The sequence below is a fragment of the Octopus bimaculoides genome, chromosome 2 (genome assembly GCF_046866305.1).
Source record: "Octopus bimaculoides isolate indiv1 chromosome 2, ASM4686630v1, whole genome shotgun sequence".
NCBI lineage: Eukaryota > Metazoa > Mollusca > Cephalopoda > Octopoda > Octopodidae > Octopus > Octopus bimaculoides.
In genome coordinates, this window is record NC_142929.1 from 194,492,886 (window position 1) to 194,509,399 (window position 16,514).

Below are 16,514 nucleotides of genomic sequence, written 5' to 3' on the forward strand. Positions count from 1 at the left end.
CAATTTTGTTTTGACATAATGCAGAATTAGGTGTCCTCATGTCTACAGTGGACTTAAAGAGGTGACCAGTAAAGCTAATGGCGAAGTCATTTAACATTCAGGGAATTTGGTTTCAATCTAGTTTCAAAACACCATTCAAAAATATATAAAAATTAAATCTAAGCTACAAGAAGGCCGAAGCTGATTCCACTGAATTTGACAGAGTGTGGTTGTTGCCAGTGCCACCTGACTGGCTCCTGTACCAGTGGTACATAAAAAGCACCATTTGAGCGTGGTCGATGCCAGTGCCGCCTGACTAGCCCCGTGCTAGTGGCATGTAAAAAGCACCCATCACACTCTCAGAGTGGTTGGCATTAGGAAGGGCATCCAGCTGTAGAAACCTTGCCAGATCAGATTGGAGCCTGGTACAGCCTCCTGGCTTGCCAGTCCTCAGTCAAACCGTCCAACCCATGCCAGCATGGAAAGCAGATGTTAAACAATGATGATGATGATATTAGGGTTGTTGTAGTTTTTTTTTAGCCCTTTTGTTACCAAATATCTGCTGAAGTACACTGCCTTTGTTTCAATTAATTTTTAAAAAACAAAGAATTTAATTTGATATTTCTTATCCAAGGTTTTTGTGTCTATCATTTATCTTTTGCTTGTTTCAGTCAATAGACTGCGATCATGCTGGGGCACTACCTTGAGCAATTTTAGTTGCAAGAATCAACCTCAATATTTATTATTTTTAAGCCCGGTAATTATTCTACCATTCTCTTTTGCCAAACTGCTAAGTTATAAGGATGTAAACACACCAACACCAGTTGTCAAGCAGTGGTGGGAGGGACAAACATAAATACAAACACACACACACACACATATATATGATGGGCTTCTTTCAGTTTCTGGTGGTGGTGGTGTTTTACTTCGCAGAGTGCTTGGTCTTGTTTGCTCTGGTTGATTCTATGAGAGGGGGCAGCAGCCTGTTGTCAGATATCTCACAGGGTCTCTTTCCACACATTATTAACTTTGATACTCAGGTGTTAATTATCATGGGAGGCATTCAACATCCAGGTACCAATCTCAAAATCCTAACTGTCCCCAGCAGTCTTTTGGTCTTGCTCTGCTCTCATCTCAATTCCAATTTCTCTGACATATTTCTCAAACTTGGTTGTTAGTGCACTGAATGCTCCTACAAACACTCTCTTCATACTCCACATTCTTGCAATTTCATCTTTTAGGAGTCTCTACTTTTCCATCTTTTCTAGTTCTTTATCACTTATGCATGCATCCCCAGGCATTACAATATCTATAACTTTGGTTTCCTTTTTTTCCTCAATTTAATTATTATTATTGAGTGAGAGAGCAGTGCATGCCATCAAAATGACATTGGGGTAAAATATACAAAGCCCAGTATACCCAATATGACTACCCATTTGATAAGAGTACATCAGGCACATGCATCACAACCATATGTGCACGACATGGTGATCTCAAACCAAGATAAATGGTGCATGATTTTGCAGGTGGAGCCCAGTTAGAATTTTCTTCAACCTCCAAAGGATTCCTCTCAACACATGGCTATCATGCTCCCCCACTACTTCTGCTCATGATCAGAGATGCATATATTGTCAGCCACCAAAGGACAAGCTCAAATCATTAAGGTTACAAGCAAATCTGTGGTATTAAGCAGAATATTTGTTGTAGTCCATCTTTTATACCAAGACAAAACAATGTACATGATAACACTTCCAATCAGTTAAGATTAGAAGCCATGAGAGTCAGTGCCTGGTACTACATCAGGGCATAAATTATTATCATTATTATTATCTTCTCTTTATCACAAGTTTTGTTGGAGCTCCTGGGGTCTTGCATGTGCAACAGGCTAACTCCCTGCAGCCTACAGTACCATGCTATTTGTTCTTTTCAATTATCTGATACTTTCCTGTTTATTCTGGCCATGCCAAGGAGGCAAACCTTTTGTAATATTTCTACTGGGGACTCTATTCCAATTTCCTTTATATTCCTCTTGATGCCTTCTGATACTGTCTCCAAGGACATATATTATTATTATTATGTTGTTTTTTCTTCTTCTTTCTTCAAATTTTCTTCCATTTCTCGCCGAGTGTTTTCCGTACACCTACGGCAGAGAAACTCGTTGTATGCATTCCCAGTTCACACACGCAAATTCACAGGTAAAACATGTAGTTAAGAAAAAAAAAAGTTCATGAATGGATGTTGTTTTCACAGCGATAATGCTCTTCTCAGTACATTATTATTATTATTATTAGTAGTAGTAGTAGTATTATTATCATTATCATTATTATTATTACTATTCAAATAATTGTTCAAAAAAGAAAAACAGGAAAAGAAGTGTTGTTGTTTGCTCCTTCTTGAGCCATGTCTGGTTCATAAAGGCCAGTTTCCTGGTTTCATTGGCATGTAGGTTCCCCACCTGGACAGGACGCCGGTCTGTTGCAGGTGAGCTACTAGATGCAGGAGGAAAGAGAGAGAGAAAGTTGTGGCGAAAGAGTCAGCAGAGGTTCGCCATTAGTGTCTGCTGGAGCCATGTGGAGCTTAAGTGTTTCGCTCATAAACACACACACACTGCCAATCTGAGATTCGAACCTGCAATCCCTTGACCATGAGTCCACTGCTCTAACCACTCAGCCATGTGCTTCTACAGAAAAGGAAGTAGTGCGACTATATACGATGATGATGATGATGATAATGATATAGTCACTGACCATGAGATTCTCTGGAGAATCTTGGAAACCAAGGCAGAAAGTGAATTTATAACAGATATAATATGATGCAGCAGTCATAATCAGACGAAACATTTAATTGATTCAAATACCATACTCTACATTATTTTGCCTAACAACCTGACCGATGTCAAAGGTTGTCCTCTGGATCCATCATGTCCAATAACAGATATATATTTTAGGCTGCCTCTGTCTTTAAACCAAAAATTAAAATTTAGAAAAAAATAAAAAAAAAAAATATAGAAATGTCTGTAAAATGAATGTAAAATTTTAAGAAAGTCTGATTTTATTGGAAGTGGTCTCAGAAAAGAAAAAATCCTTTTATTTGTATTTGACAGACATTCATGAGTAAATGGCTCGTTACAGTAAATATAATAAGAGGAAATTAATAGAAAAGAAAACTCAGTGATTAATGGTGAGCTCCAACTCTGTTACAGTCATTCTAGTGTTACCTTTAGTCAAGGAATAAGACTTCAAGACCGCCCTGACTAAGAAGAACTTTGATCAAAGACATTCCAGCTGTAACGATCCCATCATTTATCTAGCAAGAACTACCTTATCCAATGTGGCCTTTCTGCTTTAAGATGGTAAAGTAAAATTTGAGGGAGCTTTAGCTATTTCTAACAGATCAAGCATATAGAGGATCTGTTATTAGTTCACTTATCTACTCATAAACACACTTGTGTCACCAATATAAATAGACAGACAGACAGACAGACAGACAGACAGAATGACAAACAGATACATATACACAAACACATATGTACAGACACACAACTGTAGCAATGCACTGGTGAGGCTGTCCATTGATTTGAGAACCTGAATAATAAAGACTGAACTTCATTTGTGCAATTTGACAGAGAAAACTACTACCTGTCCGTTTCCCCGATTTTTACTAAACAAGGTCACGAAGAGCACAAATATGACCAAAGACAGGATGGAGACTATTGTTTTAGCTTGGGAGAATGCATATCTCTTTCCAGGAGGAAATATTGGTATAGAATATCTAAGGTAAATGAAATTGGCATTACTATGGAGGCATTTGACCAGTGAGGTCTGTATATACAAATGGAAGGAATTTTTCTGAACCTGGGGGTGGGGTTAGAAACAGACTGCATGGGAATGATGCTCTGCTGAATTAGAAAGCTGAGAAAATATGTCTACTCTTTCTTTAGAAACTCGAACCTATCTATCTCTTTCAAAAAGTTTAACCAAATAGCTAACTTGTTTAGATGTTACATTAAACCTAGATTCCAAACTGTATTATCATTAACCCTACCACAAACCAAACCAGAGTCTCCCCTTACATCCAGAGATTTAGAATTACATCAGGTCCATTACTGATGAGTCAGAAACCTATCAATTAAAGTATCCCACCTTTCTGCTAATCAAAGAATATTCAATAATAATAATGCAAGATATTATAAAGAGACTCTCGGTAGACGTGGTTAAAGTGAAAGGATTAAATTTATTACAGATTCTAAACTTCAGAATGTAGGAATACTGTGAAAACAAGAAAGTGTAGTGAAACCCCTCTAGATACTGTTGTAGCTTATAATAAGATAAGGACACTGGGATACACAAGTGATGCTGATGGGACCAATAGGACACTACCTCTCCTTGAAGTGACTAACTTCTTTGAACCCCCCCCCCCCTCCGGACAACTCCAGGAATGTAGGGGTGAAATTGAAGGAAAAAGATGCCACCCTTGGCTAACCTGTTTGTGTGCCATCATTGGGGCATGTTGGCAGGTAGTTGTCATCCTCATTGAGGCTTTTTGTGAGGGCTTAAAACATCTTATGGTGTAGGCACAAGACCAGAGAGATCTATGGAAATACTCCACCCATTTCTGCTATTGTTGCTCAATGCAAAGAAAGCTTTGCTGGCCAATGCTCTTGTGCTGAACAACAGACCATATTGGATATTATATAGTTTTGAACTATCCCCACACCAACAAAGAATGATGACCACTCAACTACATCGACATCATTGGCAGAGATACACAACATGGAATTGGGGGCCAACCAAAACTAATGGCATAGTCTAGTGAAATATATCTTGGCTGCAGCCACTTGAAGAAAAACATGGTGATGTGTGGAGCTGTTCCATTCATCTTGGAACAGAGATGATATTAGACCATTTCCAATAAGGAGGAGGAGGCTTAAATTAAAATAAAACAAGTTGCCATTTTCTGACTAATGCTATCACCAACGTGACCACAACAATTACTACTATTGCTGCTATCACTACAAAAAATGTCTTCAAAAGAGTCAACTGTTTATATCAGTTCCTATTTGTTATATTAATCTCAGAGAATGTTTGTTGCAATTTTTTTCTTTGAAATATTTTATAAATATTTATATAAATGATTAAAAACCAAGTAGATATAAAATTTGTTTCAAGTCACTGAAATATGGCTCTACTTGACAAAAGTCAAAAGAGATTTTCCTTTTACAAAAAAAAAGTCTCTTTGTATAAAAAAAAAAAAAAAACATAACTGCTTAGCACAAATTGAAGAAGCTGGATAAGAAACCCATTGTCTCCTTAAAAATATTGATATTTAGGTCATAGCTTCTGGATTCTAGAACCAGTAGCTGCTACATTTATACTTGAGGATAAAACAACGATTTCAGATAGAACATATTTTCATCAATTATTTTTAATACATACAAGTAGCTGAAAGAAGCCTGTCGTATATATGTATATGTATATGTATGTGTGTGTATATGTTTGTCCCCCCCAACATCGCTTGACATGTGTTTACGTCCCTGTAACTTAACGGTTCAGCAAAAAGAGCCCGATAGAATAAGTACTAGGCTTACAAAGAGTAAGTCCTGGGGTCGATTTGCTCGACTAAAAGCGGTGCTCCAGCATGGCCACAGTCAAATGACTGAAACAAGTAAAAGAGTAAATATAATAATGATTTCTTGTGGCTAGGCCCAAAACTATTTGATATATGCAACAACAACAACAACACTGGCTCTGGCTGACAGAAATGAGAGATCAAAACACTAATTATAACTATTCAGAAACAAACCATTAGAACAAATCTGATAAAAGCAAAGATTAAGGAAACTCAGTCAAACAGCAAATGTAGAATCTGCAGGAAAAGAGGACAACAGTATCCATCACCTTTTGAACGAGTGCAGTGTACTAACACAAAAGGAGTATAAGTGCAGGCATGACTGTGTCGGAGAAAGAGTGTGTGACTTTAATTTATTGTTTTATGCTTGTTACAGGTTAAACTCAAGACACATTGGTATTATCCCAAACCCCAAAATATACCTTTAGCAAAATCCTGATTGCATAACCTTTTCTTAAACACATCGTCTGAATTGAATATTTTCAACTTATTCAAATATACAACTTTTGTGAGTTTACTCATCTACATTTCCAAATTTGTTTATAAAAAAGTCCTTTTTGTCAGTCAGATTTTCTCATTATGGCTTAACACAAAATTCTAACCAAACTATCATTCTAATTAGATGGAGCTGAGAGTATAAAACTGTTAAACCAGTATCAAAACATAGGATAATACTAAGCTTGGACCAACTATAAAGTATTTCAATTGAATAGCCAAGAAGACAGACATTAAATGATGATGAGTCTAAATTGACACAATATATAACTGTTTGCCAAGGGCAACACAAGTCGTTGAGTATCAGTAGTAGTCCGTAGTATCAATGACCAATGAACCATCACTGACTCAGTTACTTAACTCTAAATAGGTATCATGAGGAGATGAAGCCTATAATATACTGCAAACCTCAAAAGCTCTACTTAATGTTTTATAAGCCTCACAGGACTGAGTTTACATAAAAGCAAAAATGAATCAGGAGGATGAGTGGTAGTAAAGGGTGGTTGGTGGAAGGGTAGTGATAGTAATAGTTGAGAATTATTAGTTTATATCTTATAACTGGAATGGCTGAGCAAGGGACTAAAATAATTTATAATATATACTCTCAATCCCCTAGATTCTTAGCTCACTTAGATAAACTTTTCCCTCTGGAGTTCAAATTGTTGGTGTTGATTATTCTCCCTTTCATCCTCTTCCTGTATTACCTAACCTTCCATTTAATATCAATTTCTTTCTCTCTCACTCTCTCACTCTCTCTCTCTTACTCAGGTAAAATAAAAGTCACAAAACCTCAGCTTCTCTAGATTAGTGTCAATACAATTAAATGTATTCTTGCCCTCCAATAACAATTAGTTTTGTACTGAGTCAAAACAACTAAATCTGACCAAAATAGTTAATTTCACTGAGTTCCATCACCTTAAACTATTGAGAACAAACTAACAGCAATAGGATAACCAAATATCTCTTAGCATAGAAATTAAATTGTGAAAATTTGCAATAGATTGGCTTTCATTGAGTTCTTATTAGCTGCTGACAAACGACAATACAACATAAAAGAAGTTTTATAATCTTTATACATGAATCTTTCCTGATAAAAGGAAAACAAAATTCATAGTCTGCTGACAAAGTCAATTCACACTCATCAATTAAATTTACAATTGAATTAATTAAGGTAATTGTTCTCAACCAATCAAGAATTAGCATAATGCTAATTCTTGGGTATGTGGGCATTTTGAAAATACCTCACAGAACGACAACCGTCCCCTGCATAGTTATGAGTTGATTTTGACAAGGTATATCAGCAGTTTGGCCACCCATTTGCTAGGGGTACAACAAAATCATGGGAGTGCAGCATGGTGGATTGTGAAGAGGAAGTAGAAAAGCTCAACTGAGCCAATGGTGTTTTTTACATTGATGCTGGGTGGAGGAATCCCAGAAGATCAATGGTCAGGATCACCAGGCTTTATCAAAAGAGTAACTGCAACACATTCCTTGGCGTCCATGGCTGTGTAATCAGCTAATGAAAGATTCACTATGGCTCAAGCTTCCGATTCAAATTCAGAATAATAGAATCGGATGGCAACAGAGAGTCATGGGAATCTGTGAAAGCATCATGACCAGCAACATATCAACTGGCACACCCAATCATTCACAACAATGGCAGCTAAACTAAATTATCTCAGTAGTCTTTTGGTGCTGTTAAGATGTTTTCTCTATCATAGGAAACATTGGTCTCTCAAAGGTTTTTCCTATAAAAGGATTTGGTTTCAACACTGCAAACTGAGAAAATACCCATCCCTTATACTGTTGCTGATATAAGCCAATAGGAGAGCCTCTGTGTGAGCAAACAATAGCAGCCAAATTTACCTCAGATCACACTGTATCATCTTAAACAAGGTAGGATACCTTTAAAAGCACTTTGTTGCAGTTGGAATATTTTCATTACAGGTCTACTCAAAGAGCTGACCTGACATTAAACAACAGCTGTAGACATGGCCATGTGGCTGAGAGGTTCACATCACCAACACATGCTTTCAGGTTCAGCCACCATGGGTGTCTTCTGTAGCCTCAGGTTGACCAAAGTAAGTAGAAAGAAGATCGTCATCATCATCTTTTAACTTTTGTCTGGCATTGGTTGGACAAATTGACAGGATCTGATGGATTTGAAGGCTGCATTGTGCTTTGGCATGGTTTTTATGGTTGGATGCCCTTCCTATTACCAACCACTTTACAGAGTGCAATTCTTGATGCTAACACTAGTGAGCTTATTTGGTGGTGGAGAGGAACAGATAATTTAGTAGCATAGGAGGGTGATCAAAGTAAGATATGAGTGGAGAGGGATAATGTTAAGAACAAAAGATGGATGTGAAGAGATTCAATGTGAGAATGGTAACAGAAGGTATCACAGAAAAAGAAAATGATGAAATATGTAGTTCTACTCTAATTTAATTACAGTAGCAGAACATTGAAGTTCGACAAGTGATGGAGGGATTAGAGATAGTGAGATGAAAAAGTTGTGGAGATGATTTGACATAGAAATTTCACAAGTGGCCTAGTTATGTGTATATATATATATATATATCGTTACCAGTGTCGCCTTCCTGGCACTTGTGCTGCAGCTTCGCGTTCCTGGCACGTGAAAAAAGCATTCGAGTGAAATTGTTGCCAGTGCCGCTGGACTGGCTCCTGTGCAGGTGGCACGTAAAATACACCATTTTGAGCATTGCCGTTGCCAGTACCTCCTGACTGGCCTTTGTGCCAGTGCACGTAAAAGCACCCACTACACTCTCTGAGTGGTTGGCGTTAGGAAGGGCATCCAGCTGTAGAAACTCTGCCAAATCAGATTGGAGCCTGGTGTAACCATCTGGTTCACCATTCCTCAATCAAATCGTCCAACCCATGCCAGCATGGAAAGCGGACGTTAAACGATGATGATGATGATGATGATATATATATCAGTTTCACCAAGGTGGATAGGTTTTCTCAGGCACCACATATCACCAGTCACCCCAATCTTTTGTAATCTTGAAGTTCAAGAGATCAGCCTTCATAATTCCATCTTATGTCTTCCTGTGTATTCCTCATTCACAAACTCTATCCATCATCATCATCATCATTGTTTAACATCCGTTTTCCATGCTTGCATGATTTGGATGGTTTGACTGGAGACTGGCAAGCCAGGAGGCCGCACCAGGCTCCAATCTGATCTGGCACTGTTTCTACAGATGGATGCCCTTCCTAAAGCTAACCACTCCAAATGTGTAGTGGGTGCTTTTTACATGTCACTGGCACAGGGAGCCAGTCAGGCAGCGACCCACACATGAATGAATGGTGCTTATCGTGTGCCACCAGCACTGGTAATGGCCACAACTACAATTTCCATTTGATTGTGTCAAGCAATTGGCTGTCTTCATCCATAAATTCATAACATTGCAGTCTTCTTTCCTGCATACCGCATCTGATTCCTCTTTAGGCCAGACCTATGATCATTCCATGATGATCCATGACCATTCTAACCTTCTTTTAGATATTGTGTGTCCTTCTTTTAAAGATGATACAGTGTAATTTGAGACAGTTTTTGCTGTTGTTTCTAGCAATTCCAGTGACTACATAGAAACTCTGTTGTTCACTTGTAATCTGCTCATTTGCTCCCAGCTCATAGACATTTTTCATTTCAACTAAAACATACAGCTAATTGACACCATTCAGTTTTACCCTAACCCCAACACTATTCTGTTGGCTTTAACACACAAAACTCCAATCTAATTGTTGTTAAATAATTATAGTTCACCCTTTAAAACACTAGAAGCACTTTATAATTTATTAGAGTTTTCCTAGCCTGCAGAGCTTGCTAGACAAAAGTCTTTCTCAAGATCAGTGGTTTTCAATTGGGGTTCATATACAATTTTTTGAGGTCCACTCAAGCAAGATAGTAAATTGGAGATTCACAGTAGCATATTAAGGGTCCATGAAAAAGTTTTGAATTAGATGTGTTTCTTGCAAGAAACAGCTAAATTTCTTTCTTGAATGTTTTCCATAGCTTTACCTACACAATGTGTGAAAAACAAAATAGTAATTTTGAAAGAAGTATTTATAAAACATGATTCTTAAGCATTGAATGGTTGTGGGGGCCGACCAGAATAAAATAGAAATCAAAGGAGCTCATGTGGTTGAGAGTCCTTGCTTTAGATCTTGAGAAACTAATAAAAATAACTTCTGAAAGGGCTCCAGACGAGTGCAGCCACCGTACTGTAATCTTAAAAAAGAAACTGTTGCCAAGCTGAACCTGTTTGACGATCTGTGTTCTCTCTTCACCATTACACCATCTCCTTGACGAAGATACTTTTAATCCTTATTCATTCAACCAGGACATAGACATAGATGTATATGTAAATGTCTTTTGATCATGAAGGAGCTTTTGATTAATTGTAGTTTTTTAATCCGTTTAAACAAACGAAAGAAAAATATTCCTTAGCTAAGACACCAATTTACCTGAGGTACCACACTCAGCTGACTGGGTACCTGTTGTCAAAAAATCAGTGAACCAAGCCATGTATACAATAAGCACAATGGGTAAGTGTAGCTCAGCCTTATATCAGTGCAAGCAAAAATGAGTGTTTCATTAAGTTGCAACTCATTAACATTTAAACCATCCTATAGGTATGAGGAAATTAATGAAAATATTAACCCTTTGGCATTTAAATAGGGCATATTTGACCCAAATATCTTACCTCTGTTTATGTTCAAACTGGCCAGATCAAACCTCTCACACCTACCCTACAATGTCATTCTAATAATAAACAATCACATCATTGAAATCTCAAAGCTATAAAATCATGTATGATTAATTCCAAACAATGTGTGTAAATAAGCATTACATTTGACAGAGTAATCCAACTGCTAAAGGATTAATCTTACCTCAATGATATTAATCTGGTCCAGTTTTGGTGGAAACGTCACTGAGAGCAAATCAGATTCTAGAACAAGTCATCAGATGACTCAAACTGAAAATGGAAAGAAAAATAAATAATGTTTCTCCTGAAATCTATAAGACATGCATTAACCCTTTCATAACTGTATTTCTAATTAAAAACAGGCTCTATGTTTTAATTCAGAGTATGTTGTTGTTGAGGAGTTACATGGCTATTTGCCTTTAGAAAGAAAGGTGGGAATGATGTGTAGGGGCTGCAAAGAGATAAAGAGCAACAAGGTATGTAGGTGGCCCCTCAAGGTAGGATGTGTGTAGAAGAAAATAGGGAAGAGGAATTAAGGCGCACGGATGGGTGGAGTTTGCCAGAGTATATGGGAGAGGAAGACTTAAAGAAGGGAGGGGAAGTAGGCAACAACTGTAAAGATTGGGTAGGGTCGAAAGGTGGATAGGGAATGGGGTATGACCAATGGTGCATGAGAGTTGGGAAAGGCAGAGAGATGCAGAAGAGACCAGGCTTAAAAAACAAAAAAAAGTACTGAATCAATTCATTTACCTAAATTACCTGAAAGTGGTGCTCCAGCATAGCCACAATCTAATGACTAAAACAAGTAAAAGAAAGGAAGAAAGAAAGGAAAGAAGGAAGATAGGAAGGAAGGAGAAAGATGGATAGATAGATAGATAAATAGAATAACTTTACCGTGGCTTTATGAGTTTTATTTTTCAAGCACAAGATCCAAATTTTAAACAAAGCTCAAAACTTTCTAATCCCATAACAAATGATTCTGTGTGTTATTCAGAAATTTAGAGAGAGCGAAAAAAAGCTTCTTCTAAGCAAATAACTCTAGACTTGTATTTTAAAAAGAAATCTACAAGTCCGTCTATGAGTGCTGGTGAATTGGCGATCACATCTACAAGTGAGGGTGTGCACGAGTCTAGTCTGAGTGAAAGTGATTCAGAAAACGATTATAATTAATAATAATATTTTTTATTATAAATTATCTCAACATTCTTTTTACTTTACATAAAATATTCTTTATATTCTACTGTTGTTTTATTGCCATTTATTTACAAGTATTATAAATTTTATAGGTAAAATATTTTTCTGAGGACAAATTATGATTTATAACATTGCTACTACGGGAAATTATTGCTCTGCTTTACGAGTTTTCACTTTACGAGAAGTCTCCAGGAACAAATTAATTTGTATACCGAGGCATTACAGTACACAGTTGGATGGATGGGTTTGTGTGTTTCATTTAAACTATGGAACTTGAAGTAGAGAAGCTGCAAACAATAGCATGTAAATATTGGGGTTAAAAACTCCTTTGGAGAGAAAAAGTCAAAGGCTTGTCATGGGATTGAAAACCTCATCTGTAAACAAGACCAATATTCCCCCATTGCACCAAAGCATGTTTACAGAAATTGTGGGTTTCAAAGGGTTTTTAACCCAATATTTACTGCTATTCTTTGTAGTTTCTCTACTTTGAGTAAAACCATTCAAAATGAAATAGTTCACATTCTCTCAAGGCTTCTACATTCCTGCACATATATATATATATATATATATATATACACACACACACACACACACACAGATAGATAGTTTGAATGTCATATATATATATAGAAAGAAAGCAAACTAGATAGAGCAGCTATGGGTGTGTGCATGAAAAAGAAACTGTGTGTGCGTGTGTGTGAGTATGAAGGAAACTGGTCAAGTGAATAAGGCACTGCTTCATGCAGTGAGGTCACATTGCACTGCAGATGTTGTGTTGCTTAACGAGGCACCTAATTACAGCAGCCTTCATGGTATTATTGATTTTTTAGATGCAGAATGCGTCAGATTTATAAAGGAGGGATATATATATATATATATATATATATATATATATATATATATATATATATATATATATATATACAGACACATACACACACGTGTACACACACATATATACACATGCACATATATAGACACATATATATATATATACACACACACACATACGCACATATAGGTCTACATATATATATACACATATACATATATACACACAAATGTATACATGCAAGATGTTTGGGCTAAATTTGAAAGTTTGCATAGAAGAAAAAGAAAACACAATATTCCATCCAATAATAAAAGTATTTTAAAACCTCAAAAAATACCAACTAGATTATGGCTGGAAGATAACAGTTTATTCAAAGAAGCTTCCCCTCAGCTTCCACCATGGTCTCAAGACCACTCCAGAACCTGGCACATGCATTCTTCACTTTGTCTCTGGGAAGACCTTTGAACACCTCCCTGATCTTGGCCACCAATTTGGCTTTGGTATCACAGGCAGTGTCTTTCTCAATTGTGCCCCACACATAGTAATCCATGGGATTATAGAAGACTAGAAATTGGGGCTGGTGAAGTTGTAGAAATTTTCCTACAACCACTTCTGACTCTTTCTGGGGGTATGGAAAGGAGCTGAACCATGCTGCTGCACATATGGCCTCCCAGCTGCAACCCTCTCCAGCCTGGGATTAACCACAGTCTCCAGCAGCTTCACATAGCCTAAGACCCTTTAAAGATGTGGGGCAGCATGATGTCAACCTCACCGGAGACAGTTTGGGGTAACATGGTTTTCATGACATGTTGGACACACATGAATCGTAGACAAGCCACCTGTTGTTTTGAGTGTTGTGCAACTGGCCCAGGCAGAAGTTCTTCTCGTCTGAAAAGAACCAGATCATCCCCAGCTCAACAGGATACCTCAGTTTGTTCAGCAGCTTCTTTGCCTTCATCATCCCCTTGGCTGTCAGAATTTGTCTCTTGTGCCTTTTGTATGAGTGGAAGCAAAGCCCCCCCCCCCCATTCGGGTTTGGTTTCATGATGGCAACTCCAAAACCCATCTCTCTTGCCAAAGCTTGAATTCCCTTACTCGGATTTTTGATCACATGATCTTGCAGTTGTTGGGTGAATCCTTGTGTGAAGATGCAGTCAGAACGCCAGCTTGTCCCTCTCTACTGGCCATGGCTTTGTTGTCTCTATTGCAGCTGTCCACGTCATGCCCTACAGCCTTTACAGTGTTCTCAGAGCATTGAGTAGCAGTCATGATGTCAGCATTTTGATACCCAGCACAAATCATTATGATACAGGTAAGCCCTTTCCAATATCCAGATGGCTTTCAGTCCTCTATGTCAGCTTTCTTTTTATCATTTACAACTTCAATCTTTATGCTCTCCAAGGCCGTTGACTATTCACCAATACATCAAGCTGTATGACAATCAGGCACAACATATGCAGCAAGTTTACTCCACAGAGAATGACAAACCAACACAAAAATATAATTCCCAGGGACAAGGGATTCTAATGAGACGACAAGCAAAAATCTCAAACTGTCTAAATGGGCCACTGAAGGATAGCAAAGGATCTTATCTCAAACAAGCATCGTTTGAGATCGAAAATGAACTCAAACACTCCCATGAAAAGAAGAGGGCACAAAAAGTAGCCAGGGCTGTCAAAAATATAAAAACAAACCCTAAAGCATAGCTTCCCAAAGTGGGCAAAGGGCAAATTTCTGGAAAGTGGTGAGCGATTTGAGATTTTGGTGGGCAGTGTGAACATTTTGTGGGTGACTAAGAATTTTTAGAAAATAAGTCTGCATTTACTGATATCTAGGCATACCTAGAATAAGGATGCACTTTTATCGATTTGATTACTTGCATGAGACGTCCCTTTGTATTAAAAAAGTGGACTTGTTTATCCATCGAATATTTTTGTCACACAGTCATTGAGATGGATGTCATGCATGCTAAAAATAGCAGCCAAATAGGCCTAGACTTTAAATCATACACCACCACAATTTTTGTTTTTTACATAATCATATGAAGTCCTACGTGTAGAAAACAAATTCGCAAATATTTTCTGAAAACTTCAAAAAATAAAAGTGTTCTGTGGAATTATAAGTCGTGCATAATTCTACGGTTTCATATCAAAACACAAGTGCTATTTTCAGGATGTTGACAAAATGTGCAGCACACACAAAACGACAGCTTCGAAATCGTGTTTCTTGACTGGGTGAAAATGATCAAACTTTAAACCTCTAAAACTTTTTTAAAACATTTTTCTGGAAAAAAGTTGAATAACTCCAGCAATTTAGCTTGGAAAGGTTCATTAATTTGCCAAATTTTAAAATTTTCAATAAACTTTAATTTTTGAAATGCTGGCAGCCAAACGAACTAGATCCATATTTGCTCCAGTAAAGATGTTTTATCTGACTCTGCTCTATCGACTTCTTCTTCTTTTTGGGAATTCCGTACTGCCTTCCAGACACTATCCATAGAAATTCATTTTCACATTTTCAGTTTACTGATGCCTCCAGTCAAGAAAATTTGTCAACAGTACAGCAGTGATTATTTACCGTTTGGATTTATTCCCTCTCCTCAGAACTGTCAATTACCAATGTGGCTTCCTTGCCATCAAACATTAACCAACGAAGCAATGAAACCTTCACGCTTGAAGTATCACTTTGATGCAAAGCATTCTGACAAGAAGGATAAACTGTTGTCCTACTTTTTGCAACTGAGTGCCTCTTTCAAAAAGCAAACAAACATTCAACACGCTACTCCAGAAACCCAGTAAACAAGAGAATGGCGGGTTGAATGCATCGTACAACATTGTATTGCTTGTTGCTAAGTCTGGCAAGTCTCACACAATTGGAGAAACATTACTTCGCCAGTTTATCGAAGAGGTTTTGTCAACCATTATGCACGGAAAACCCGATAACATTATGAAGATCCCACTTGGTAATAACACAATTTCTCAACGCATCAATGAAATGGATAACAATGTCAAACATCAGCTCGTTAATACCTTCCAGTGTTCTGAATTTTCTATACAAGTGGGTGAGTCAACTGTTGTGGACAATCAATGTTTGATGATGGTATATGTTCAGTATTTCAGCAAAGACCTTCAGCCTTGTGAGGAAATGCTGTTCACAGAGAAATTGCCGCTTGATTCAAAAGGTACAAGTCTTTCCTTTTTGAACATAATATCCCACTCAGTAATATTCTTGCCTGTGCGTCTGATGGAGCCCCTTCGATGATAGGAAGATACAGAGGTTTTTCATCTCTCCTAAAGCGTGAAATTCCTCACCAGATACTAACTGTTCATTGCTTGGTACACTGGCAGTATTTAGTAGCAAAAAATATGAACGGTAGATTGAATGTGCACTACAGTTAGTTATCGAGAGTGAACAAATTGAAGTCCAGTTCCTTGTCTGATCGAATTTTCCATTAACTCTGTCTGAGAAATGATGAGGACCATACTAAACTCTTACACCATACCCGAAGTGCGGTGGCTGTCAAAAGGAAACTGTATTTTAAGCTTTGTTGAACTGTTTCATATAATCATATCTTTCTTTGAAGATACTCCACTATCTGCCCCATTGATGGTTGCAAGGTGTGATATCTTTTTTTCTTTGTGATATATTCACAA

General features: G+C 37.5%; 1 protein-coding gene across 3 annotated transcripts in view; it reads right to left on the reverse strand.

Moving 5' to 3' along the window:
* LOC128247059 (uncharacterized) overlaps positions 1-16,514 on the reverse strand; it is a 125,850-nt gene that overhangs the window by 68,638 nt on the left and 40,698 nt on the right. For 2 of the 3 annotated variants that reach the window (XM_052965837.2, XM_052965838.2), the window contains one exon: positions 11,020-11,105. The exons of the other annotated variant lie outside the window; for it this stretch is intronic. The gene's annotated coding sequence lies outside the window, so the exon portion shown is untranslated. The remainder of the gene's footprint in view (positions 1-11,019; positions 11,106-16,514) is intronic. 3 annotated transcript variants of the gene reach the window in all.